Raw genomic sequence first — 27,338 nt, forward strand, 5'->3', positions numbered from 1 at the left:
AGGAGCTCATTAAAAATAGTCCCTCCGAAGGTACCAGCCAATATTCTAGCTGAACCTACTTAGATGCTGAAAATAACGAGAGAGAATATACAAGCCTGCCTCAGACAAAGCTGCTGCATGCACTAATCTGGACTCTTACATCAGGCTGGCTCACTAGTCTTCAGAAAAGCTGGATACTTACCTGAGACAGCTCAGATATAGTCACTTGGGATGGCCAAGCTAGCCTGTGCCTCCACTTGCAGGCCCCAGCCTGGCTCAGGCTGCTGAAGCAAAGCAATGCTCCTGAGAGGCCTCTAGATCAAATTCCTCTACACCAGCCATTTGCAACCTATGGGTTGTGACACCTTTGGTGGGTCAAATGACCCTTTCACAGGGCTTGCACATCAGATATCCTGCATATCAGATATTTGCATCATGACTCACGACAGTAGTAAAATTACAGTTATGAAGCAGCAATGAAAATAATTTTATGGTTGGGGGTCACCACAACATGAGGAACAGTATTAAAGGGTCACAGTGTTAGGAAGGTTGAGAACCACTGCTCTACACCAACAAGCCCGGGAGAAATGGGATGAGCCAGGCCTTGGAATTAAGAGTCCTGTGTTCCCATCCAAACTCTGGTCTCCAGCGCCACTATTAACAGACACTTTTTTACCTCCCCTGGGGCCAATCTCACAGCCTGTAATTATCTTCCTCATTGAGTTCCTGGTTAGTTTCCTCTCTCAACAGAAAGCTCCTCACGGCTTAGACTAGGTCAGTGGCTCAATCTTGTACTTCAGCCACCACCTGGAACAGGGACTGCCACACTCCTGGATCTCACTAGATGAATGACAGCTTGGAAACTGCCTGGCTTCAGACAACTTCAAGAGCCACAGCTGAGCTTGCCATGCCACAGAAGGGCTAAGTCCCAGAAGGATGGGCAGTCTTCTCGAAGGTCTGTGGCTACCTCAGTGCCTCCAGTCAGTGCCTCCAAATCTCCCCTATCCCAGGACTGCTCAGGCCACTCACCTGAGCAACAACAAAAGGGACAGGAAACTGTAGAGAGGTGAGGACCACAGTGAGTTCTCTGCAGAAGCCACTACCAGAAAAACCAAAGCTGAGCATGAATAGAGAGATCAGGTATCGAACAGACCTGGGCCCGCCAGTGCCACCCAACCACCCACGCAGGAGTCAGGGTGGTGTAGCATAGAAGAAAGGATTGCACAGCATAGTGAGACCCTGACTCTAAAACAAACAAACAAACAAACAAACAAACAGATGAGTGAGTAATCCAAGAACAGGGACTGTGCAGAACTCATTTCGGTCAACTGCAGTAAAGCCTGGCCATGCCACAGGAGTGTTACTGGACATCCTTCCAAATGCATTTGACGCCCCAGGTCTCAGCTAATGCGCAGGAGGGATCTCCGTCACCATATATGTTCCTTATTGCTTCAGTCAGGAAGAAGTCTGGATCAGTCTGGAAGCAGTTGAGAGTTTATAGCCCAGGACAGCCCCCACCAAAGGAAAAAAAAATCCATTCAGCTTGCGAGTATGAACTTATTTATTCAAAGGGCTAATTTTCCCTGCCTTTTTATGATTATGAAAGTGATGCATGCAGGGCTGAGCCAAGAAAACTGCACAGTAAGAATGGGAATAAAAAACCACCTCTAATCCCACAGATGAGAAACACTGTGAATATTCTGGTGCCTTTCCCTCCTTTTATAAATGAAAATTTAAAAGAGATGGGTGCATACTGGGAAGAAATTTCGATTAACACATTTTCTTGTGGTAAATCCCATCTACAATCACTCCACACAGTTCCCAGCAAGATGTTCACCCTTAGTAACTAAGTAAATAATAAAATAAATAAGAGAATAAAGTTTGGAAAAAAGGAACAAAATGAATTAATCTGATGATCCCCAACTTCTTTACCAACTGGAAAAAAAATCACCGCCGATTCTAGGATGGGAGTCCTCATCACACAGAAACATGAAGCTCGTTTTATATGTTCTTGTCTAGATTTTCTCTTCAAAGCAATCGTTTTGAATGAGCCATGTTTTTTCAAATCAAAGGACTTCTATAACCGCATCTGATTATTGTGAAGCAGGAAGTCAAGCCTGGGTGGCTTTAGGAAGGTCAGCAGCTTGGCCAAGTCATTTTAAAGGCTGGTTCACATTCGCGGATTCCACCTTCAGTTATGCTACATGCTGTCACCCACCCAGTTGGGAGATGCTCTAATGTCTGCCCTGATCCTTGATAGCTACTGGGTTTTATACATGGGTTTGAGTACTTGGCCGGCAATGAGTCCCAGAATCCTTCTTCATGAAGAGAAGACTGCAGGATGGAGAGCTCTTTTGCACATGCCTTTTCCCACCTCTGGTAAGATCAGCACTCCATTCAGCAATGGGCCCAGGCCAGGCAATGGGTGGAGTACGGGATACAAGAACGAACAGACACGCTCCAGCTGTTCCCATGGAGCTGCAGGTGCTGAGTGGTCCCCATCCATTAGTCTCACTACTCTGGCGGGAAAGGCCATCACAGTTACTCCTCTTTTACAATGATAAAATATTTACTGGAAGGTTCTCCTCGGGTCAGAGGTGAAAGATCCGTTCCAAACAAAGGCCTCGACTCCTTGGCAAGGGCTCTTTCTATCATGTCAATCACACTGGTGAACTTACTTCCTCTTGCTGACAACTTAAGTCTTTTTGGATTATAAAGAGTCTCTTCCAATGCCTGGGTACAAGCTAGCTGCTGAGTTTGCGAGCAGTGAACTGCCTGATCTCTAGATGGCTGTACTTGCCCTGCTTTCAATGGCTGCCTAGCTTCTGATCCCTGATCCAGGCATCATTCCAGCCCTCTCCCACACCAGCTCCGGATTCTAGCAACCACCGGACATTCCCACCACAATGACTGACTACTATCTTCCCTACCTCCTTTCCACCACTGACCTCACAGGGCACATGGCCTCCCGATTAAAGGTATTTCCCAGCCTCCTTTGTAGTTATATGTGCCCATAGGACTGAAACCTGACCACTGGGGGAAGAGAATTATTGATTTAAGGTCTTCCCCATAAAGTGATATGACCCCTCCTACCCTGGTTCTCTCCATGAGGGAAGGTAAAATGAAGTTCTTATGTTCAGCCACCAAGCGAAGACACGTTGATGATGCCAGGCTTAGACCCCCTTCACTCTGGATGGTGAGTAGGAAGTCACCCTCTACCTAGGCTCAGCTATTGTGGGAGTGTGGGGTCTGTGGGTCTCCGTAACAGAGGAACTAGCCCAAGTAGCTTGCATGAGATCAGTCCCACACACACCCCAGTGACGCCCCTTGATGGCTGTTAACACACTTCAAAGGGGTGTCCTAACCTGTGTATGAACGTGTTCATTCCATGTTCTCTCATGGAAAACTTTTGAATAGAGGCCATCACCAGGACCTCAAAGGCGAGTTCTGCTCAGCTGAGAGGAAAACTGGGAGGACCCAAAAAGAAAAAAGAGTATCAGCTTCATTCAGAAACAGTAGGGGATCTCAAGAAAGGTAAGGTGTGCAGCCAGCCCTGTCTCCGACAGCAGCTCTCTATACCCAGCAAAGTGACTGCAAGCTGAACCGAGGGCCAAGACTAACGTCTCCATGGAAACTGTTATCACAGGAGCTGTGTTCCTGACCAAGAAGAACACCATGGTCAACTTTTTAAAGAAATAATATAAACTTTGTGTTTTGTCAGCTGTAAAAGCCTTGGGATTGTTTTTTGTTTGTTTTTAAGATGGAAGGCTGCTGGCCCAGGAACCTACCGCAAAGACTACTCAGTGCACCATCTGGGGGAGGAACGTATCGGCTGAGCACAAGACAAGAAACAGTCACGTGATCTTTTTATTTACTGGCTCAGTAACAGTATACAGCACAGAACACATGAAGTTAATCATCGCTGCAGGTCGTAAAGGCTTCTAAATACAGGATACAGAACATTTGAGAACAGCTTTAGCAAACCAGGGGAGAGCTGGGTAGAGTCAGAAATGCAGCTTGGAAGCCTGGTTCTGCCATTGACCAGCTGTGGGGACCTGGACAGTGACTCATACCCTCCTGACAAATGCCCAGTCTGCACATGCAGATTTCCAACACCTGTCTCCAGGGCTCATGACGGAGACCAAACAAGGCACTGCCTGTAAAAAACTGCGGAGCAAACTGGTTGCGAGTGTTGAATGGCAACACTCAACAGGAAAAGGCCTTGAAAGGAAGATTCTGACAACCATCACCCAGAAGCCCTAGCAGGCTGGACACCACCCAGCCAGTCTGAGAGACCTAGAGAAAATCTCTCGTCCAGTCATTCCTTAAGGACTAGCTGGCATAGCCGGCAAGAGTCAGTCTCTCTGCTGTGCTCATCACTGCCATCCATTTGCTCACCGGCCACTGAGCAGCCAGCAGGACAGCAGCCATGGGCTCTGAAGAAAAGAGAGCTGCGGCGAGCTAGGGCCACTGCACGGTGATCTGTCTATTAACTGAAATACCACTGCATGGTAATATGCCTATTAGCCCCACTGTGCTGTGTGAGGCCCCCAGACTGTGACAGGACACATTCTGCAGTATAAGAAAGATTGCTGCTGTTCACAAAAACAAACAAATAAAAATAAATAAATAAATAAATAAAAAGGAAGCTCTCAAGTGAGCTTGGAGTTTTAATCCCAGCTTTTCCTCACCGTACACATCATCTGAGCACCCCTTGAGTTTCAGACTTCCTCACAAGAGAACGAGACCTAGGCCACCCACTCCATAGGACTGTCACAAAGAGTAAGTGGGAAAGGCAAGTCAGCACATTCGTCAACAGCCAAAGGTTAGGCTCCACTGTTAATACATACGAATACATATATAATGCTGATGATGTTACGAGTCGGCAGAGCTCCAAGCAAGGTTCTGCTACGCCATAGCAGCTAGGGCTTTGCAACTGGCTATTACCTAGACAGTGTTGCTGGCTCATTTATTAATCCCAGGCTAATGGAGGCTCTTCTGGATCGCTGCCTAATGCCTGAGGATAGGCACACCGTCCAAGAATGCCAGGCTAGCCAGTTGGCTAGATTCTGACTCTTGCTTTTCTGGTTTGGAGCTGTTTGTCACGTCGTGAGAGACATTTCTGGAGAAGACGACTATCTGTGTCTGCCTTTTCCATCCATGTCTGGATATAAGGCTCTCCATCTCTGCGTACAAAATGAGTAACTGTCTTTAAAGCATGGCCCCAGGACTGGAGATGCAGGTCAGTTGACAGAATGCTTGCTCAGCAAGCACAAAATCCTTGGTTCAAACCTCAGCTCTGCATATACAGGGTGGTGGAACATGCCCTTCATCTCCACACTCAGGAGCTGGATTCAGGAGAACCAGAAGTTCAAGATCATCCTCAGCTACATAGGAAATTCAAAGCCATCCTGAGCACAGGAGACCCTGTCTCAAAACAACAACAAGAATGTTGCTAGACAACAAAGCAGTATGAGTCAGCACCCGCGCAATGGACAGCGCCACATCCTCCAGCCAGCCCCCGGGTGGCCCAGCTTAGCTGCAACACCTGTAAAGACCAGCACACTCTCGCCAAGAGAAACTGCGCCTTGACGTCTAGGCCTGCTTCTTCCATTATCTCTCTCACGCATAAGACTCACCCACGCTGTGAAGGGTTGGATGAGAATTATTTTACCAGCTCAACAATCAGGCTCAGCGATTTGCTTAAGGGATGATGGGAGTAGTGGAAGCAACCTAGAATGCAGGTTATTCAATTTCTAATCCAGTGCTCCTTACAGACAAAATGTATGTTTTTTTTAACACTCATCTTCCCAACATGGCGCTTTGCCTCTTTAGAACTCGTGGCTGAGGTATCTGGTCACAGCACAGTACAGAGTCACACATTTGACAGCCATTCACGTTGACAGATGTTTGCATGCTCCAGGACGCCAAGGAACGAGTGCTACGGAGTGACAGCTGTCAGTTAACCTGGACTTGTAGCCTCGTGTGCCCTCTCCATCTGGCTCATCCAGTTCCCTCCGCTCAGACCTCTGAGATATTCCACCCTCTCTGCTCCACCCTAACTGCAACATTCCTTTTACACGGGGCTCGTGTGTAAGTACTTAGGGAGTATTATCATGTCGTAACAAAATAATTTCATGGGCTCTCCAGCCAGTCTCTACTACTTTGATAGGTGTCTCTGTACTTTTCCTGTTGCTGTGATTAAAAACAAAACAAGCAAATAAACAAAACTCACAAGGAGCTAGTGAGACAGCTCTATGGGGAAAAAAAAAGTTACTACCCAACAACAAACGCCCAATAACCTGAGTTCAATCCTGGAACTCGATGAAAGGTAGAAGCAGAGAGACCTTATTCCACAAAGTTGCCCTCTTTTACATGCACACCACGGCACATGCAAACACACATGACAGTGATGGTGGTGATGATGACGACGTTGAGTACACTGACACAAGCAATTTAAAGAAGGGCCTTATTCTGGCTCCTAATTCAAGGATAGTCCATCAAGACAGGGATCTTGAGAGGCAGCTGGCTAATGGCATATATAGTCAAGAGCAGCGGGAGATGAGTACTTACACTCAGCTCCCCTTCCCCTTCTTATTCAGTGGGGAGGGAACGCCAGCCCTCAGAATGGCGCTTCCCTCTGTGAGTGGCCCTTCCTTCCTCAATTAACCCAATCAACATAAACCCACACAAGCGATCCTTCCAAGTTGACAATCCCTATTAACCATCACGCTAAATGTTTTTAGTTTCATCCTGTTGCTCTGATAAAGCTCTCTGGCCAGAAGTAACTTGGGAAGGAAAGGGTTTATTTCTTCTTTCACTTCCAGGTTATAATCTGTCATTGAAAGGAGTCAGGGCAGGCTCAGGGCAGGAGCTTGCAGGCAGACACCATGGATGAGTGTGCTTGCTGGATTACTCTTAGCTTTCTTATGCCTAGGGATGGTCCCCTCAAGATCAGTCATCAATGCAGACAATCCCTCTCAGACACAGCCACAAACTGATTTGATCTGGGCAATCCATCAACAAAGATTCTCCTTGCAAATGGCTCTAGGCTTTATTAAGCTGGCAGCTGGATCTAAATGGTCACTAGGTTAACTCTGACTTGTCACTGAACTCCCTGCTCCCCATCACAATGTGGGTTAAACACAGCCTTGAATAATCCTCCAAAGTTCAAATCTCACTTCATAACCCTTCACTCTAGGTTAGGCCATCTCTGAACACAATCTGGTCATTTCTATCTCTGTCCCTTGAATTACCTGTATTCTTAACCATCCACCTCACAAGGACAAGCCCTGGCCTCCTCTGTGAGTCCTAGATAAGATGCTGGCATCGGAAACCGGGTTCTCATCCTTGCTCATCATGCACTTTACAAATGAGCCATTTCCACAGCCCATGGGCTGCTCTTTAAGGAAATAAAACTGCAGGCTTCTGGGTCATAAAAAAACGAACCAGCTACCTGGGTCTAGCCTGGTACTTGGCATATAGTCCTTCAGACATCTATTGGCTAAATAACGTGTCGTTGTGCCCAAATAAATAGGCAGTAAGTTTCCTTTTAGTTGATGTGGCTCAGCCACTGCTAAGCTGTGCTCTGGAGCCAAGTGGAGACAACATAAAGATGAAGGTCAGTGGAACAGTTAAGTCCTCATCAGACCTCCAGCCAACATGGAGGATAGGAAAAACACAGATGCCCAAGGGAAAAGGCAACCTAGACTTCTTCCAAACACACACAAGGACAAGTTTTGCCTTTGTCCTGCAGGAAGGCAAGACATCTGGCATTTTCACAAAGCTCAATTCACCTGTTGAATAAATAAACGGGTATTTATTGGGTAGTGGCTCTGTACAGACGCCAAGTCCTGGGACCCAGCAGGAAATACGCAGGTGACATTCCTGCTCACATTCTGACACTCAAGGAAGAAGATGAGGCGCCACGCAAGCCCCAGCCCCACAGTGAAGCTCCAGGGCAGCGTCTCCTCGCACAGACTCCTATGCCTTCCAGTGAGAGGGCGAAGATGAGCATACTGCTCATAGCTGACCAGTCAAGGGCAGCGCTAAAAGTGCCCTGTCACTCCAGTGCGGCAATCCTTCACTCCAGAATGCACCGAGGACAGACGGTACAGCATGCTCACATCGGTCATTTTCTTCAACACTGCCAGCTGAGCTCAGCCACCAACGTCACTTAAATATCAAATGTCTCAAATGGCACAGTGACCCAAGATGCCAAAAACAGGATTCAGAGGTGGGAAGGGAGGGGTAGTGCTTGGTGAAAAGATGGCTTTTCCCCCACTGCCACAGTAAAACTCATTCCTTCTTTGAAGCAGAAGTCGCTTCTATCATCCCCAGCCTTGGGTTCCTTTTTCCCCTCCAGCAGGATACTGAAAATAGATTTGCATTTAACATTTAAAACTGTTTTGGATCCCACACTCTTTTAGCTCTGCTCTCTGAGGCAAGCTCATCCCAATCCCTGAGGGTTCTCACAAGTGTATTTCACAAGCAAACAAACCAGTCACCATGTTTATTCCTAAGAGTCCAAAGAAAAGGTGATTTACATAATGATATGGGAGATTAGATGACCAAGAACACAAATTCTTATCTGGACTGAAAGTTCTACGCATTTAGAAAGACAGATAAATTGGGGCAGGGGTGGTGGTGGTGGTGAAAGCAAAGCTAAGGAGGAGCACTAGACAAGGGAACTTCTAAACTCCCCCTCGGATTGTATTCCTAGAAGAATTTGGGGGGGGGGGGTCCAAAGCAGGTTTGCACAATGAAGGCCATGTGACACTTCCCTGTTACTCTTGGAAAACACAAGATTTTATAACTGAGAAGACCCTGAGAAATCAAAGTTGCAAAAGGAATATCCATTCCAACGTGACACAGCACACACTCCTCTCTGAGCTCTGCTGTCCCATTTATAGAACGACCGACCAACTCTTAAGGACACAAAGGTTAAAAAAAAAAAAAAAAAGTCCTTCCAAAAAGCTTTCTGACAGACTGGAAAAACAGTAGAAGTGACTAAGATAAACAGCGAAAGCCAGCAGTAAATAACTGTAATGCAGCACAGATGAGGGCCTGCGCGCGCGAGCGGCAGCTTAATTAACGCTAACACTGCTTTAGAAGAAAGCAATACAGTTTGGCTACAGCTGTCCCTAAATGGCTTTCCTGAGCGTGATAGAGAATTAAACCATTATTTAGTTTGGTTGCTATATAATATATTTATATCAAGCTTCCATCAACTGCATTACAAATACTTTTAAAAAAAAACCTGCTTTTAAAACGAGCATGCATGTCAAACAGAAGTCTGCATTAAATATAATTAAAATGGATGACGGTTGGTGACACCTAGCAGCAGTACATTTATGAGGGGACCCTTCAAACCCTTAATCTGTTTGCGTGTGGCGCAGCGTATAAACAGCGCCTTGTGTTTCACAAAAGCCCTTCTAAGCAGAAAACAGTGGGCCACTAGTTACATTGCATACAATTAAGGGCAAGTGTTTTAATTCATATTTGCAGGCCTTTGACTCTAGGCTCTGGGTCCTGAGAAGAGAAAGAAGAGAGAAGGCGTCTGGCCAGAGACTCATACCCTTACACCAGCTTTTACTTTCCTTGGCATTCAAGCTGCGTCCAGCATCAGGACCTTTGTACCAGCCAGACCCTCCTCCTGGAGCAGTGTTCTGGATCTCTGGAAGCTGAGCTCAGATCACCTCTCAGCGGAGTCTTGTACGGCCCTGCGAGCGCCTCTTCCCTGACAGTATCTGCGCTCCCTATTGCTCACTCCCTTCGGCTCCTTTGCAGGGATCTTTGCTTACTGCCCTTCCCCAGGAGGCTCATTTTGGTCACTTCTGAGCTCAAAACTGTGCTATGCACCTGGGAGCCTCCAGGAAATCCCACTAAATGAATTGATGAGTGGAGCCAGAGAGCAGGAAGTGAGAGGAAGACAGATCATCAAACAACTGAAAAATGAGGGAACTGACCATTCTGACTAGGCAGGAGATGGCAACCGGCCAATTGTGAAATATCATTGCTTTGGAATAAATGACTGGCAAGCAAAAGGAAGGGGGTGGGGAGAAGAGGGGAGGATACTAGAGGAGGCTTCTCTAAGAAGAGCGACTCAGGGTAGCTAGAAGAGGGGGAAGAGAGGGAGGCCTCTTCGCTCAAGAGATCATGGGCTAGGACATTCAGTAGATGAGAGTATGACAAAGAGAACAGCATAGGAGCTTAGGTACTAGTAATGGAGGTTGGGGACAGGAGGGGGGGGCTAGAGGGGCATAGGCAGCCTTGAGAGGCCCAGAAGGCCAGGCAAAGGGCATTTGTTCTTAAAAGGTACTCCCTGGTGGTGCTGTATGGAGAAAACCCAAAGGAGGAGAGAGCAGAGCAGAAGAGTGGACAACAGGTGATATTGATGTGTCTAAGTGTGAAGAAGTAAGCAGCTTAGACACAAGGGAGACAAAAGTCACCAAGATGTCACTACATCTCCTCTCCCAAAAGGCAACTTCAAGCCTGTCCCCCAGCAGCACCCCAGGGCGGATCCAGACTCGTTCCCATTCAGCCTGCCCCATGTCCCCAACAAGCACAGCAGAGTTCAAAAGGAGGCTGTGAGGGAAGAGTGTCACTTTTCACACTTGTCAATTTGAGCTTAATTCTACTCCATAGAGCCGGTGATCGTTACCTTTGGAGGGGGGTATATATTTGAACATTATATAACCCAATTTTATGTAACAGGTTCTTCACATAAGACAATGTTCCTTTTGCTATCTAAATGTATTCAGAGGAAACAACTGGCATTAAAAACAGACAGCAGTGGCTTGGCAGTGGTGGGTGGTGGGTCTCTGGGATAAGGAGCACAAAGCCGACAGACTTCGAGGTCTCCTCTCTGGGCAGAGCTCCTAGGTGTCTCTGATGGAACCAGTGCTGGTGGGTGTTTTCAGGAAGTTCATCTTACATGGGGGATCCTCTGGGGGAGGAGGCTGAGCACCTGGGGCTTGCATCAGAGGAGTACCTCAGAAAGGTGGGAGAAAGCAAGAGATAGCAAACACACATCACAGGATGTAGGAGGATGCTCATAAGCTCCTGTAACTGCTACTAGGGTAATATCCACATGTGGGGCCCTCCTGTAGCAAGGATACCCTGCTAGGACAGTGCACATCATGCCTCCCAACTAGACTGGTTCCCAACCTCCTCAGGCTGACAGGGCTAGCATGATGTCTGTCACACGGCATCTAACTCCCTATCCCTCCCAGCAGGCTCTGCAGACCAGCAGATAAATGAATCCTGGCCAATCCCTTAGAACGTGGGTCATCTTGGGCAGTGGTGCAGCCCTCACAAGACAATGATGAAGAGTACATGAAATAAGCCTAAGGTGAGCAACATGTTCACCGGCACACAGAAAACACCCAATAAATGACTGCCGTAATCATTTATTCCTTTTTCAGTTGAAGCAGATCTCGCTCAAAGAAGCTCACTAGCTTGTCTGGAACATACAATTAAAGCGGTAGTGAAAGGGGTAAATACATATAAATGTTTCACTCACTGTATATCCAAAACAGTATTAACCGGAACATTAAATCAGACGACCTGTCTTTACTCAGGCTGGACGAATAGGAGTTTGCAGAATTTAAAAGGACAGCATGTACTCAAGTAAAAAATGTTTGCCATTATATTCCTGCACTCACTGAACATTCCCCTATCCCAGCATTCCCCTGAAGCAAGGACTCAGGACAGGTCATCTCCCAATCCTCAATCGCCAAACTCAAACTCTCCTTCCATGAGACCATAACTTAAGGCCATGTACCCCTATGACCCTAATATATCCCTCATCTTATATCCCAGGACCCCTCTGCAGTGTGCATCCCTCCTCCTCCAGGCTCCAACTGGGATGGGTACCAGACAAGTATGTCCTGAAGGCCTCCTGTGCCTATGATTTGGGAGGAATCAGAATGAATGAACTCTATCCAAAGTGCTCTGTCTGGACAAACAGGCCAGAGTCCCAGGCACAGCCCAATGTGATATAGAACACAACAGAACCTACAGAGATTAGAGAAGGGCTGGGGACACTGATGCCAAGTGTGGGGAAAGTCAAGATAAAGACTGTTCCTAAGGGTCCAAGTGCCGGCATTAGAACAGCCGGAGGTGGGGTTCAAAAGGAGGCTGACAGCTGGTGCGCAGGATGGGCCACCCCTTGGCTTGGCTGGACAGTCCGGTACACATAACAAATGGTGGTGGCCCGCCTGTGGGCTGCATTTGGAAAGTCCCCGACAACAGATCGAGGGACCGGGCAATGAGAAGAGCACCAGTGGGCCACTGCAAAGTATGCTGAAGACCCTGACACACGGCCAGTATCTCCACTCACTCAGTCCACACTGCAGCTCCAGGAGCTAGAGGTAGATCCCATCAGGGGGACGCCAAGACAGGGAGAAAAAGCAAGTCAGCCATTGTTAGGAAGGCTGCAAGCAGAAGCTGAGATCTGAAAGAGTTGGGGCTCTAGGTCAGTGAACAGCTGCCCGGTGGAACAGCTCGGGGAGAGCGGCATGAAGGCTGTAGCCTCCAGAGGGGTATGCTGATTCTGGGACACAGTGCTTGACAACAGGCTGAAAGCCTGGAACCCCGCAGGACACTACTGGACCTGCCTAAAGCTAAAGTGGGGGACAGGGAGTGGGGGACATGGCTAGAGATGGGACCCTGGGGGACGGGAGCAGTGTGAACAGCAGAAGGTCGATGCTGACCTTCAGCAGGATCAGGAAGAGAATCAAGGAGGCAACACGACCTGAAGGTACAAGGAGGAGGTGATCTCCAGAGACTAAAGGACACATGAGATCAAGCTGCAAAGGGACCAAAACAACCTGGAATTCAAGAATTAAAGATTTTAGAAGTTTTGAGAAGTATAAAAAAGGAAGGCAGGGAGAAAGCCAGAGCAGGAGAGAATGTTCAGTTCTAGGGGAGTTGGCACCTAGTGGGGAGATAGCCAGACTCAGGGGCACCCAGTATGAACACATGGAAACTGCCCAGTGTACAACAGGCTTACAACAGCTTTGGTTTTTTCCTACTCCTCAATCAAGACAAAGGTTCTACCGAGACGGGTGGGGAGTCCGGGGCAAAAAGTACAAAGGATGGTCTGGTGACAGGAGCCTGGCAGAGGTGGGAGGGAGTGGCAGCTGGCACTGAGGAGAGGCTTCCTGTGTGCTCGGCATTTGACATGCATCATGTCCTGTCATCCTCGCACAGACTCCAAGAGGCAGGCGTTGTCACTGCACCAGAGGAGTAGCACGGAGGTCAAACAAAGTCACACACTTGTCTAAAGCCACAGGGCTCCAGCCCAGGGACCAGCTCCTGCCCCCTAAGAACCCAGGGCTTCCTGACCATTCGAGAGCTCAGTGGCAAGAGCAATGTTTTCTCCCAGCTGAGAAGCGCAGAGGGGACAGTGGGAAACGGACAGGGTGTTCTGAAAGGAAAAAAAAAGATGCTGAGCAGCAGTAAGTCGTAACAGGTAGATGGAGGGGAGAAGAAAGTTAACCTAAAGAGATACTTAGGCTCAACCTGAGCCCCATGATAAAGCGAGCAATGACAGAGAAGACTTGTGTCCCTCTGCTCCTTGTTCAACCTCAAAGTCTAGAAAGGGTTTTGTCTTTTCTAATTCCCCTACAAATGCCTACTTCAGGCAGAAAAACAGCGAGGTCACGGTCTGAAACTGCAGTCCTGCCAGGGGCAGCAGCTCTTCATGTTCTCCTACCAAGTGGAGCGATGATGGACGCACAGAAGGAGAGAAGCTCACAGACAGAAGACAGGCTGTCCACCAGAGACAGATAAAACTCGTTCAGTTTTGCATGCTCATCTGCAGCTCTGCTCATGCGGCCAGGTATCTCCGTGGCACTTATCCCAGTGAGACTGGTGGTGCGAAGGAATAAATCTGAAAACAAGGCCACTTCCTTTTCCTGCCCCGTGGCATGTAAACCTCTTCTGCAAATAGCAGAGATACGGGTGAATCGTCATCAATTATATATCATTTGAACACCATCTGTTGATCTGCTTAACTCTCCCATGAGAACAGGACTTTCGCTCAGATGTTCTAACAGCTCCAGGAGGCAAATGCCTGCCCTGATTCAAATCTATTAAATATTTAGCGGTGTGCAGAATGGGAGAGCGGTTGAAACCTTTGACAGCTTTAGTTCAACCACCCAACTTTCTAACAGAGGTGAGCGTAACCCAGAACCGTGCAGGAACTTGCCCTCAGCGCCACAATCGCCACCTAGCCAGAACCTAGCTGCACGGCTCCTAACTCCCAGGTAACTGCTGCTCCACACCTTGTCGGAGCCTCTCCCATTTTAAGCAGCGGGGATTGGAACAAAGCGCAGCTTTCACTGCTGTTTTAACATCATTATTCACCGGCAACATCTACGAACCGAAATGCCGCTGCAGAGCCGGCTTCCGTTGATACACCCAATTTCAGATCTGCCTAGGAAATTGCTAACCCTTCTAAATTCGTTCAGCAAGCCATCTTTAAAGATTTAGCAATAATACAAACTCAGGAACAAAGCAGAATCTGAAAGATTAAATTGTGTATTTAAAATATACATATATATTTGGAACTTCCCTGGAATGGGAATCAAATTTTACAGAAGTGGGTTGTTGGTTTTTTGTTTTGTTTTTTTTTTGTTTTGTTTTGTTTTGTTTTGCCCCTTTCTTGCAAGCACAGGGAGCCTGAGATTATTCAAAATTGCTCAAGAGCAGCAACGATTATTTTAAGCTCATGATTCAACTGGTACATTAATTAGAAAATCCACCAACCCAAACTGACAGACCCTGATATCAATGGGAACGTAATAAAAATAATAGTTAAGTAAAAATAGACTGAAAAGAGGGCACAGAAGCAAATGTCAGAAAGACAAATGACAAATGAGTCAAAAAAAACCAAAAACAAACAAGTAAACAAACAAACCCCACACATTTAATGATAGTTTTCCCAGGGGGAAAAATACCCACAACGAAGATACTGGCAATACTGGTACTGTCAAAAAGTAGTTCGTCGTGAATACAGCATCTGATTTTTGGGAACTGGGTGAGCAAACCTGACTAATAATTTCTTGCTGAAAAGGAACACCTTAAGGCAGTAGAGCCCCACCGTGAGGGGTCAAAGGGCCAAAACTAGGCGAGGTGACAGCTAAAGGAGACGGTGCACAGGGAACAGGTGTCGGGTGAGCAGCTTAGCCAGCACAAACTTGACAACAGATGCCCCTGTCCAACGCAGCCCTTCTCTCCCCGGCGCCCGCCGATCGCGATCCGCTCTGCGACCCCCGGCGGTGGCTGCCACGTGCGCCCCGAGTCTGCGTAAAATTCTACCTTCCACTTCTCCCAGCAAAGCCGGGCTCCCCAAAGCCGTCAACCCCGGGAGTAATCTCGGGTGGAAACCTTCTCCTTCCCCGATTATCTGTCAAACCCGCATCCTCGCTGCGTCCTCCGCGTGTCTCCCGGGCAAACACTGGGGCGCAGGGCTGGGTCCCCAAACCATCGGGTACCTGCTCGCAGACCCAACAGGGAAGGCACATCCTCCAGGGCCGCCCAGGTACCGGGCAGTGCGAGGCCCGACGGCCGTCCTCAAGCGAGGGTGGGCCTGGTCCGTGCCCGCCAGGGGACTCCCGGGGTCCGCGCCAGCCCCGAGACAGGCCGAAAGGGACGCACGGGCGCGGACGCCCCGACTCCACGGAGACGCCCTACCCGCCCCCACCCGGCCCCCGAGAGCGAAGTGCAGAGGGGTTGACCAGGCAGGCGTCGTTCTGCCCGCCACCCGGGCATCCCCTCGGGGACCCAGAAGCTCCAGGGGACACGTCCCAGAGCTCGTGCCGGGCTGGGGTCATCGTCGCCTCGGGGTACGGCGGTCTCTTTAAGAGGCCGCCGGCCGCCCCCTCCCGGGCCAGGTGGCGACGCCCGCGTTGGCAAGGTGGGCGCGCCCGCCGGCAGCCCCCCGGGGCCCCCCGGGTGCTCCCCCGCCCGCCGCGCAGCCGGGGTGCCGAGGATCGGGGCGCGCGGGCGCGGCGCCTTTAAGGGGCGCAGCCTCCCCGAGGCCGGGTGGGGGCTGGGAGCCGCACGGGCCCTTTAAGGCCGGCAGCGGGCACGTCGGGCAGGGCTCCCGGCGGCCGGGCTGCGCCGCGGGCGGGGGCGGCGGCGGCGCGCCCGGCCCGGGAGCCCGCGACCCCCGACGGGGCGCCCCGGGACGGCCGCCGCCCGCGGCCGCGCCGACACTCACCGTGGCTCGCCGCGAGCGCCCGCGCCCGCACTCGGATCCCGCGGCGGCGGCGGCGGCAAGTCCGGCGCGGGTAAACAGGCACCTCCGTCCCTGACCTACTTTCTGCCTTCCCTAAATGTCGCACCACTAACCTACTTTCCGACCAATCCGCTCCCCGCCGGCCCAGGCCCGGCCCCCCGCCCACCAATCGCTGTGCCCAACCCCCCCCTTCCCCGCCCACCAATGGAGGAGCCGCGGAGCCCGGATACCTGCCTCTTCCCGCTAGCCAATCGGAGGGCGCGAGCGGAGCGGTCTCGACAGCCAATCCAAACCGACTCGCGTTCGGCTCCGCGTTGCTCTCAGCCAATCGCGAGGCCGATGGGGAAGCCGCTGACCAATGGGAAAACGGCAGGGCTGGTTTACCTGCTACTTTCCCTTCGCCAATCGCGGGGCGCACAGCAGCGCACGCCCCGAGGAGAGGCCCAATCCGCGCGCTCCGTGGATTTCTCGCTCCGGCCCTCGGTTTTTCCCCTCAGGTCTCCGGCTAGCTGCGGCCACTGCGGTGCGGGCTCCGCGCGCTCGCCGCTGTCCCCTGCCCCTCTGTCACGTCCCCGGCTGGTGCCTGCCTCCCAGCTCTCCCTCCTCCCTCATCCCCTTCTTGCTCGTAGAGGAAACGCAGCATCTCCTCGCGCGTCCTGCCCCAGCTCCATCTAGGAAACCACATTTTAGGAACCCAGAGGGCCAGAACCTTCCTGAAACCCCTGCTGGCTCTCGTCGGAAACACGGCGCTAACACCTAGCGTTTCTACAAGACTTTTCCTTCCGACGACCTACGCGATCTCGCGTTCTTTTTCGTCTGTCTTGCCCTCCAAGCATCCAGTGGAGCTGTCACTCCCATTGAGAGAGAAGTCTCCCGGGTGTGGTGCCGCACTCTGTAATCCCACCCCTCAAGAAGCGGAGGCAGGGGGATAGTCTCGAGTTCTAAGCTACCCTGGGCCACAGGGTGAGACCTGAGCAAGATTCTGTCACGTGTTACAGGCGCAGTCCTGGCAAATCTGCTTTGCAAAAGTATCGAGGGAGCAGGACAGAAAGAGAGTTGCGGAGTTGTTGGTTGGTTGGTAGGTTTGGTTTTTTGAGACAGGGTTTCTCTGTGTAGCCCTGGCTGTCCTGGAACTCACTCTGTAGACCAGGCTGGCCTCAAACTCAGAGGTCCACCTGCTTCTGCCTCCCAAGTACTGGGATTAAAGGTGCATGCTTCTAACACCCCGCTTCAAGACAGCATTTCAGTATTTGTAAAGCTGTGACCCTTCTCCAGCCCTTTGCAAGGCACACAGCCTTTGTCCAAATGTGGATTGGCTTCAAGACCAAACAACTTGCTGTGTGAGGAGATTTACTTTGTCGCTGTCCTGTTTTGTGAGGGGACCTCGCTGTGTATATGGAACTCTAACAAAGCATTAGGAAAGCATTACCTACAAGACAGAAATGTGGCTGGATGCTGGCCTAATTAAATGGGCTAATAGCAAGCTAAGGGCCACTAACCTGAAGATGCTGGCTGATGTATCCCACAGTATCTCTCTGCTGTGTTTTGTGCCGGTCATTGTGCTAAAAGCTTTCCCTTCTTTTTCTCCTGTATCCTGACAGCCACCCTGTGAAGAAAGCAGTGCTTATTCTGTTCTACAGATTAGTTCAACTGGCTGGCCCAGGTTTACACAGAAAAGTGTTAGTCATAGTTTAAACGTGTTTTGCTTTGGTTTTCATCCCAAAGACTCCATATTGGGCCAGTTACCAAAAAAAAAAAAAAAAAAAAAAAAAAAAATGGTGCAAGGCTCCCAACTAGGCCCAGACTCAGGATTTTTATTTATGTCCTGAAAGAATAAGAGATTTGTGTCCATGTCCATTTTCCAGATGATGCAAAGCCAAGAGAGGAGGAGAGACACTACATAACATCAGCTGAGTTTGATATGGAACAAGGGCCTCATAATGAGAGCAGGTGTGGAGTCCTGCCTTGGGAAGCCTGCTGTTCTCAGGCTAGGGCAGAGGTGTCCAAACTGATGGATGAAAGAGGAAGATGGGGACCCTAAGTCACAACTCAGTCTGAGTCCACCGAGATTTGTGGGTGCCAAGAGAAAGTATGCTGTCTCAGGGCAATTGCTAAGAGAATGATAGAAAGCAAGGTGGGCATTAGTGGACTGGCTAGCTCGGTCAGTACCCACATGGAGTACTGTCTATGATTAAGACTTGGCAAACAAAATCTATCACTATGCACAAGGAGAGAGACCAGGATGTAATGAGACTAGAAACTGTCACACAGGAAAGATTAAAGGAAACAGAAGTTTTTGCCCCAGGGAATACAAGGTAACTTTCTTCACATATTTGAAGAGCTGTCAAATAGAAGAGAAATTAGACTTGCTCTTTGGAGCCCGGAAGGGGTGGAAGTAAAGACATGTGAGTAGAAACTCACTGGAATCAACAAAGAGAATTTTATAGTAACTATAGCTGCCTCTGCCTAGATACATTGTCCAATCACAGAAAGGGTCCACATATGGTTAGCCAAATTTGGGGGAGGGGCTGTTTTTAAGACCCTACCCTCCATGTGCCTTGATTGTCTTAAGAGTTATTATCTTTCTTTTTCCTACCCTTAGTAGACAAGAGATGGCCTCTCCTTGTGCAGGCCTGTTCTTTCATATTTAATTATATATATTTTTTAAATTTTTATTAGTTTATTTACTTTACATCCCAAGAGCACCCCCTCCCTCCTCTCTTCCCAGTCTTCCCCACTTCCCCTCATTTTTCCTTCCCCTTTCCTCCCAGAAAAGGGGAGTTCCTCCCCCTCCCTCTCCCACCCTCACCCCCACATATTCACCTTCCCCAGCACATCTAGTCACATCAGACTGCATATATCTTCATCCCCTGAAGCCAGGCAAGGCAGACCTGCCAGGGAGAAGTGATCTAAAAGCAGGCAATAGAGTCCATGTTGGAAACAGCCCCCCTCCACTCGCCAGGTGGCTCATATGAAAACCTGTCCGCTGCATGTATGCAGGGGGTCCTAGGTCCAGATCATGCATGATCCTTGGTTGATGTCTGTCTCTGAAAGCCCCCATGGGACCGGGTTAGTTGTCTCTGTTGGTCTCATGAGGTTCCTGTCCCCTCCAGGTCCTTCCATCTTTCCCCCACCTCAGTTATATTTTCCTTAGCATTCCTCTCTGTTGGAAACACAAACACATTTACCTTCTACTGGTTCCTACTTTGTCATTCATTTTCTACCTTCCAGAACACTCAGTTTGTCAATTCCTGCAGTACAACTAAAGTCAAAGTAATTGCTCTCAATATGAATTTCCTGAGCATGAATAAAACCACATGACTACAAAGAACGGAAATGAGATTATTTAGTGAGCACCTGCGTGTATCAAGTTCTTTTATAATCTTTTGTTGTTGTTTTATTTTTCAAGACAGGGTTTCTCTGTGTAGCCCTGGCTGTCCTGGAACTAGCTCTGTAGACTAGGATGGCCTCAAACTCTGCAAACTCAAACAGCCTGCCACCGCCTCCCTGAGTGCTGGGATTACAGGCATGTACCACTGTGCCCAGCTGTGTGTCAAATTCTTTAAATATGTTTAACATAATCCTCATCTCAATCCCAGATGTTCACATACCTTCTATGCTAGCTAATCCTGGTTGTCAATTTGATGTGCTTGGGAAGGAAAAAAAAAAGCTTTCATTGAAAATTGCCTCCATTACATTGGCCTGTGAAGCGTTTTCTTGGTTTCTAATTGATGTAGAAGAGGCCAGCCCACTGTGGGTAGTACTTTCCTCAGGCAAGTGGGCCCGGACTGTATGGAAAACGGAAGAGCAAGCCAGTAAGCAGTGTTCCTCTGTGGCCTCTGCTTCAGTTCTGCATTCAGGTTCCTGTCTCGAGTCCCTGCCCTGGCTACCCTGGCTGATGGACGTTAATGGGTAAGCCAAATAAGCCCTCTCTCCTCCAACTGTTTTTGGTCATGGTGTTTAGCATACTGCCAGAAACGATGACTAGAATACCTACCCTCCACTGTTACTGTCCGGACCCCGTAAATCAACCTGATTAATCTCTTTGTACTTTAGTTTCTTCCCATGTGGAATGGGGATACCCTGTTATCTACTCTAGAGGGTTGATGAAAGCTAAGTGAGGTGAGATATGGAAATCCCTAGCATAGTTCCTGGTGCAGAGTAAGGATCTGATTGTACTAGGTACCACTGCTGACACGTATGAAGTAGATACTGTTCCAGTTTTATTGGTAAAGTCAGGGAAGATGAACCGTCTCCCCCGCAGAGGCCTCTAACGCAGGGGCCAAAGCCATTAAAATTAGCAGGGAAGAGGTTTAAAAAAAAAAAAAAAGAGTACTGAGGCTCCACCTGAAAGGTTCCAATTCAGCATCTTTGCAATATGAGATCCAATCGACGTTGGGAACTGCTAATCTAATGGAAGATTAGATTCTGAAGTTAAGCACTCAAACTCAAATTCCAGGTCTGCTGGGTTGGCTGCAGAAGACAATGACAGGACTCAGAAAGCACATAAGCACAAAAGCTGGAGAGTCTTGAGATGAGTGTGTTAAATTTGTTCTGGGGAAACTGAATGGGATTGGACTGCATCAATATTTACTGGGGCTGTAGAATGAGTTGAGTGTTATTCTAGAAGCTCCATGTGTATCTCCTCCATCAAGTCCCCCCACCCCACCCCAGCAGGCACCACTATTCCCATCTTACAGATGCAGACAGGTCCTGAAATCATAGGCTCCTCACACAATCTGTCTCAAAGTTCATGTCCTACTTTGCTATACTGCATCTTTACAATGACTTTGGCAACTATCATTCAGAGCAAGAGAGTGTAGATCAAGAAGCCACCAACTTACAGGTGGTATCGTGAGACAAAATCTCCATCTATGGAAGAGTAAAGGAAAACACCCAGGAAGAGGTCTCAGGGGTGGGATGTCTTCTCACATAGGAAACATGTGCAGAGGAAAGGCCTCCAGGGAGGGGTGTGGTAGCTTACGGCATCCTGCAGTGAGAGGGACCCCAAGTCCTGGTAGAGACCCGAGCTCCTGCTCTGCTCTCAGTGCCTCATCCTCCACCTGGATGGGCAGAACATTCATGAATGTACTCAGCCAGAGCCAGCTGGACAGCTCCCCAGTAGGGAGCCCAGGATGAGCCATGCTCCCCAAATGTCAAAGGAAACAAAAGAAGAATCAGAACAAGAGAAAACAGTGATAAGAGTGAAAGAAGAAACCAAAAGGCAAAAGAGACTGGGTGTGGAAAACTGCAGGGAAAAAAAAAAATCTCAATAGACAAGCTTAGAAGCAAGGTGAAGGAGAACACTATCCTGAAGAAAGAAGTTTTGGTTGGATCAAAAGGGCATTGATATTACCTTGGGAAAGCTGATTTTACCTAAACTGGAGATCAAAAGTGGGAATGAGGAGAGACAATACTGCTCCAGGAGCAGATGGATGCCATGGCTTGAAGACATTTATTATTTAAGGGGAAATTAGAAAATGAATAGTTACCTCCTTTTTTCTGCTGACCAGGTTGCATGTGCATGGTGTGTTTGTGTGTTGGGTGTGGGGGGGATAGAGAGAATGAGATTACATTTTTAAAATGAGGTTGACATCTGAATATACAAAAATAAGTTTTGTGTTTTATTTGTTTGGTTTGGTTTGATTTTGGTCTTGGCTTGGTTGTTTGTTTGAGACAGGGCTCACATGTAGCTCTGGCTTGTCTGGAATTCACTGTAGAGACTAGCCTTGAACTCACAGAGGCCTGATCTGCCTCTCCGAGTGCTGGGATTACAGGCGCGAGCCACTGTGCCCAGTAAATGTGAATTTTTAAGTGTCAGGCAGTCACAGGTTAACAGGTGTTGGCAGCTCTCTCAGAGGCTTCCTGGGAGGCCTTCCCTGGCTCCTTTCTGAATGGAATGACCCAGCAGCTCAGAACTGGAGAGCGGCAATACTTGATCTGGAATGTGTCCTAGACTGTGTAATGGGGCTGAAGATCAGATTTTGCTTGCAGACCTGGCCAAGATGGCCCAGCTCTCGGTGCTGCAATGTGAGAGGGGCTCTGCCATGTGGCTGGAAGAAGCTGGTGCCCTCAGCCACCTCCCTGCTCCACAGAAGCTCCGCACAACAGACACTGTCTCCAGAGCAAAAGCAAACTGAACTCGGGTCCTCTGGAAAAAACAGCAATTGCTCTTAAGATCTGAGCATCTCTCCAGCCTCCATAGAAACAGCTTCTGAAAGAACACTCTTTGTTGGGTTTTCTGTGTATGGTAGGCTGCTAGGACCGGCCCAGCTTTCCTACCCCACATCCTACCAGCCTCAGTATCCAAGAATCAATTTGCAAACATGTTGATGGAACTTGCATTCTTTTTATGGAAAGGTCACTCTCGTTCTACCCCCTCTCTCCATCGCTCCCACCCGCACTCTCTTTCCTTGTTACATGTCATATTTTGCAAACAAAAATTATTATACACATCTTCATTCAATAGAAAACGATAACTGACAAGTTTTGAAAAGTGGTCTCCAGGGACTTTGCGACCCCAGGTCTGTGTATAAAAGAGCTCTCCTGCTAGTGGAAAGAACGGAGACACAGATCTCCAGATCTTTTGTGTGAGCAGAATCACGATGATGTGGTTATATCATTACTATCATTACTATTTCCCCTTATAAGATTATTGCTGAGTCATGTGTTTGCGCAACTGCCAGAGATGAAAAAAAAAAGGGCATGAGATAACCCAGTTCTTGGCCTTGGAAGACAGACTAGTTGGCAAAATGTAAAGTTAATCACCAAAAACCATGTTGCTTACTAAACCCCTCTACTTAAAAACGGCCCCCAACCTCCCAGCATGCCTTTTCAGGCTCACACCTGCTCTCATGTCAAAAGGCCATTTGCTCAGTAAAGTCCTGACCTCTTCTTGTAAAAATCCACCGCTAAGCACCTTGCACTTCCTCTTTCCAAACACTCCCAGCTGCATGTGTCAGCTCTTCTACACTCTATGAGGCCAGGCTGTCCACACAGGAACGGGTCAGTCGGTACCTCCCATAGCAACCAAAATCTAGCACATACACAAAAGCCAATATTGTTTGAATGCACATACACACATACACACACACAAACAGTGAGGGTATCTAGAAGCAAAATGTATATTGTATGGATACAGACAGAACTCAAGCATGTAACCCAACATCCCCACAGTAGAGGAGACTTCTTGGCCTTCCCCTTCTAAAATGGCTGCCCTGTCATTTTATCACAGCCTGCTATCCTCTCTGCTGACAATCTGAATCTCTGTTTCAACTGCATAAAAAATTATGCCATCCTTTAAAATCTAAAATATAGGATTGGAGAAATGACCCAATTTTAGGAGTTCTAATGCCTTCTTCTGGTCTCTGAGGGCACTCAACACGTGCATACACACACACACATACATTAAAAAAATAATAATAAACTTTAATGATCTTAAAACACATCCAGGAGTAATAGTGCATGTCTTTAATCCCAGCATCTGGGAGGCAGAAGCAAATGGATCTTGGTGAATTTGAGGCCAACCTGGTCTACATAGAGAGTTCCATGACAGCTGGAACTACATCATGAGATCTTGTCTCATAATGATAATAATAATGTATAGAAGCAATCACAGAAGTAATATAATAGTAAATGTTATGAGGAAGTAAGGCCTCCATCACAGACAGGCTTGCAACCTTGTAAGGAAGATATAGACGTGAGGAGAAATCTGTAAGAATCCCTAAGGCTATCTTAATAATGGCGTCTTACTGAAAAGGTTCTGGGATAAGCCTTCTGCACAGTTGTTTATAATAATAAAAATAATCATAAGAGGAAACAAAGAGAGCCAAGTGTCCCAGAACACCCCTTGTGTTTTCTGGCACCACTTCATGTTATTCTGGTTTTTCTCTCTTTAAAGTCACCAGTTATCCACCCTCCCGCTGAACAGCTCTGAGCTGACTTGCCCTGGTGTGCCTGTGCTCCCTGGAAAATTCCAAGGAGCTCTCTCCTACGCCTCAGAGTCCCTCTCACCTCCGTGGACCGCTTGAGAAACAGCAAGGACTATATTAGGGATTTCCAAATCCAAGATAGGTTCAAGGTGACTGCAGGCTAAGGAGCTTGGCACTGTGATCGTGTTCAGTTCCGCAGCTGAAGTCCCCTGTTGCCCGGGAGCACGCAGAGCTGACCACCCTCTACACTAGCGCACTCTTTCCCTCAAGGGCCCCAGGCTGGGTCCAAAGATGAAGAATACGTTATCCCTTGAAGCCAACATCTTCAAGTCTGGATGCCTTTATGCTTCTCAAGGTCAGCAGGTTCTGAAAACTGGGGATAGACTAGCCCTCCTCATGCCATTCCCGCCTTGTTCACGTGTCTGCTCCCTTTCCCTTGTGCAGAGGGCCATGTTTGTCATTCTGGAAGTTTGGCCTTCCTTCTGTTTAAGATAATATTTAAATATTAACTTCAAGTAAGTAGATGAATCTAAAAGAATTGGCAACGTCTGTATTAAAAGAAAATTTCCTTTTTCTACCCCGCTTAATCCCAGGAATAAAAACACAGTTGATGGACAACTATTTGATTGTACCAGAGGGAAAGACTACATTAAGATTCTTGCTGAGTTGAATACTTCAGACCGGGTTTTAGGCATCCAGCTGTCTTCATTTCCAAGGCAGCAAATATTTTCATATTCCACAAATGGGGCTATTGAGCAATGATACGTGAATGAAGGATAATGCAACTATTTTTAGTATGGTAATTGTAATTAAAAAGCAGTGGAAGAATAATCCTGCCCCAGCATGTCTGAGATCTCCCTTTCATTTCCTCAAAACAATGCTTTCTATGTCTGGCTGCAGAGACTTGTAGCTTGTTTTCCTTCTGGTGAAAAATAGGCAACACTTGACATTCTTTCCAAGCCAACAGAAGAGTGTGTGTGAAGTTGCGGTTTGGGCTAGACTGGATCCCCTCTTTCTTCTCCGCGTTTTCATTTACTCAGTTGAAATTTCTTTTCATATCTGGTGCTGAATGGCTATGGACTGAATCAGTGCACTAGATCTGCTATCTTTCTGTCTTATCTTTCTGTGCAGTTGGCTCGCTCAGTTTTAAATTGAGGATAACTGGGTGTTGTTGAAGAGCCACAGAGGGGCTGGAGAAACAGCTCAGCAGTTAAGAGCACTTGCTGCTCTAGCGGAGGACATGAGTTCAGTTCCCAGCACATATAACGAGGCAGTTCACAACTGCTTGTAACCTTAGCCCTCTAGAATCCTTACCCTCTTCTTGCCTCCAGTGGTACCCGCTCACACACATACACACACGAATTAAAAATAAAATTGTTTCTTAAAGTGCTACTAATTTCTACTTGTAAAATATTTTTATCCATAGTAATTTAATTCCCACCAATTCCTATTACTATTATTCCTACTTACTTTCCTCCTCCAAGGGAAAAAAAAAAGGTAACTTAAAGCAATGTTCTTTCCTTATTAGAATATATTTTCAAGCTTTCAAAAGGTCACCGTACAAATGGTTGTTTACAATGTGTTACATTTGAAAGTTTTAGATAATCACAATTAGAAAATGGGATCTATCCAGGAGTGTTGGCACATGCCTCTTTGATCACAGCACTAAGGAGGCAGAGGCAGTTGGATCTTCATGAGTTCAAGGCCAACCTGGTCTACACAGGGATACCCAGAGAAAACATGCTCAAAAAACAAACAAACTAAAAGAAAATGAGATCTAAACCTGGCCATGGGAGAGTACTAAGGAAACTGAGGCAGGAGGATCAAGTGTTTGATGCCATCCTAGGCGATACAGCAAGAACATGCCTCAAAATTCAACAAGAAAAAAAGAGAGAAAGAAAAAGACAGAGACAGGTAGACAGACACAGATGTTAGAGGTAGAGCCAGGAGATCAGGAGTCCAAGGCCAGACACACAGTGCATTTGGGGCCAACCTAGAATATGTGAGACCTTGTCTCAGAGAAAGAGAGGGCAGAAAGAAAAGAAAAAGAGGGCCTGGGGAGATGGCTCAGTGGGGTAGGAATGCTTGCTCTGCAAGAAAGAGGGGTTCAAATCCCAATACTCACATCAAACAAACAAACAAACAAACAAAAAACAAAAAAAAAATGGCACTGATAGGCAGAGATAAACAGATCTCCAGAGCTTGCTAGCTGGCCAGTCTAGGAAAAATGGTAAGCTTCCGCTTCATGAGAGACCCTGTCTCAAAGTAAGGCAGTGATGAGCGGGGACACCCTTAATCAGGCCTCTGCACTTGCCTGCATGAACACATACATCACAGACATAGATACAGCACCCACACATACACACACACCAAAGCTAAATAGAATAGGGGCTGGAGAGATGACTCAGCTGTTAAGAACACACAATGCTCTTCCAGAGGACCCAAGTTCTATTCCCAGCACCCACAACAGGTGGCTCACAAATACCTGTAACTCCTGTTCTGTAGATCTGATACCTCTAGCCTCCATAGGATGGGCGCATACCTCCTCCCCTCCGCACCCCATACACATATACACAGACATGATTAAACATAAATCTTTCAAAAATAAAATTTCAAAAAAAATCTGATTTGAAACTTCATGCTCTTTTTAAAAATGTAGACAAACATTCTGTTTCATGTCTTATGCTGCAAGGAGGAAAAGGAGTTATCGGGTTGGCTGAGCTTGAAAAGGGCATTTTCTATTAAAAATAAATAACAAAACAAATCATAAATTATATTGTGATTCCTTTTATTGCTTACTTTCTAACCCTGCTTCTAACTACAGTACAGAAGCCTTTTCCCTCAGCAGGAAGCTTCCAACTCCAAGCCCCCACCCGCAGGCTGGTCCTTAGGGCAGGCTTGAATGCAGCAGGAGGTGGAGGAGCTGCCCAGAGGAGATCAGCTCAAGAAGGAATCTGAAAATTAAGCCTCCTTAAAAATCAAACGATGCACCCAGATTCCCACAGAAAGCCATGGCATAGCACATGACTCACATTTTTCTCTACAGATGAGGATCCAGAGGACCTCCTGTTTATTATTTATCATCATCATCATTATTAATTTCTGCTTCAGCACATTTGAAGCCGAAGTGTGATTTTTCATGCTCAGCATCAGTGAGGACTTTGCTGTGCTTTGAAATC

The 27,338-nt window shown here is 47.8% G+C and overlaps 1 protein-coding gene across 6 annotated transcripts in view; it reads right to left on the reverse strand.

Moving 5' to 3' along the window:
* Bmal1 (basic helix-loop-helix ARNT like 1) overlaps positions 1 to 16,339 on the reverse strand; it is a 94,670-nt gene extending 78,331 nt beyond the window's left edge. For 2 of the 6 annotated variants that reach the window (XM_021652787.2, XM_021652786.2), the window contains exon 1: positions 16,211 to 16,339. The gene's annotated coding sequence lies outside the window, so the exon portion shown is untranslated. Of the gene's footprint in view, positions 1 to 15,482; positions 15,722 to 16,210 lie in introns of those variants that run through there. The other 4 variants (XM_060367008.1, XM_060367007.1, XM_060367010.1 and 1 more) reach the window with 3 other exon arrangements.
* Between the last annotated feature and the right edge of the window lie 10,999 nt (positions 16,340 to 27,338).

Source organism: Meriones unguiculatus, chromosome 14 (assembly GCF_030254825.1).
Source record: "Meriones unguiculatus strain TT.TT164.6M chromosome 14, Bangor_MerUng_6.1, whole genome shotgun sequence".
Classification (NCBI taxonomy): Eukaryota; Metazoa; Chordata; class Mammalia; order Rodentia; family Muridae; genus Meriones; species Meriones unguiculatus.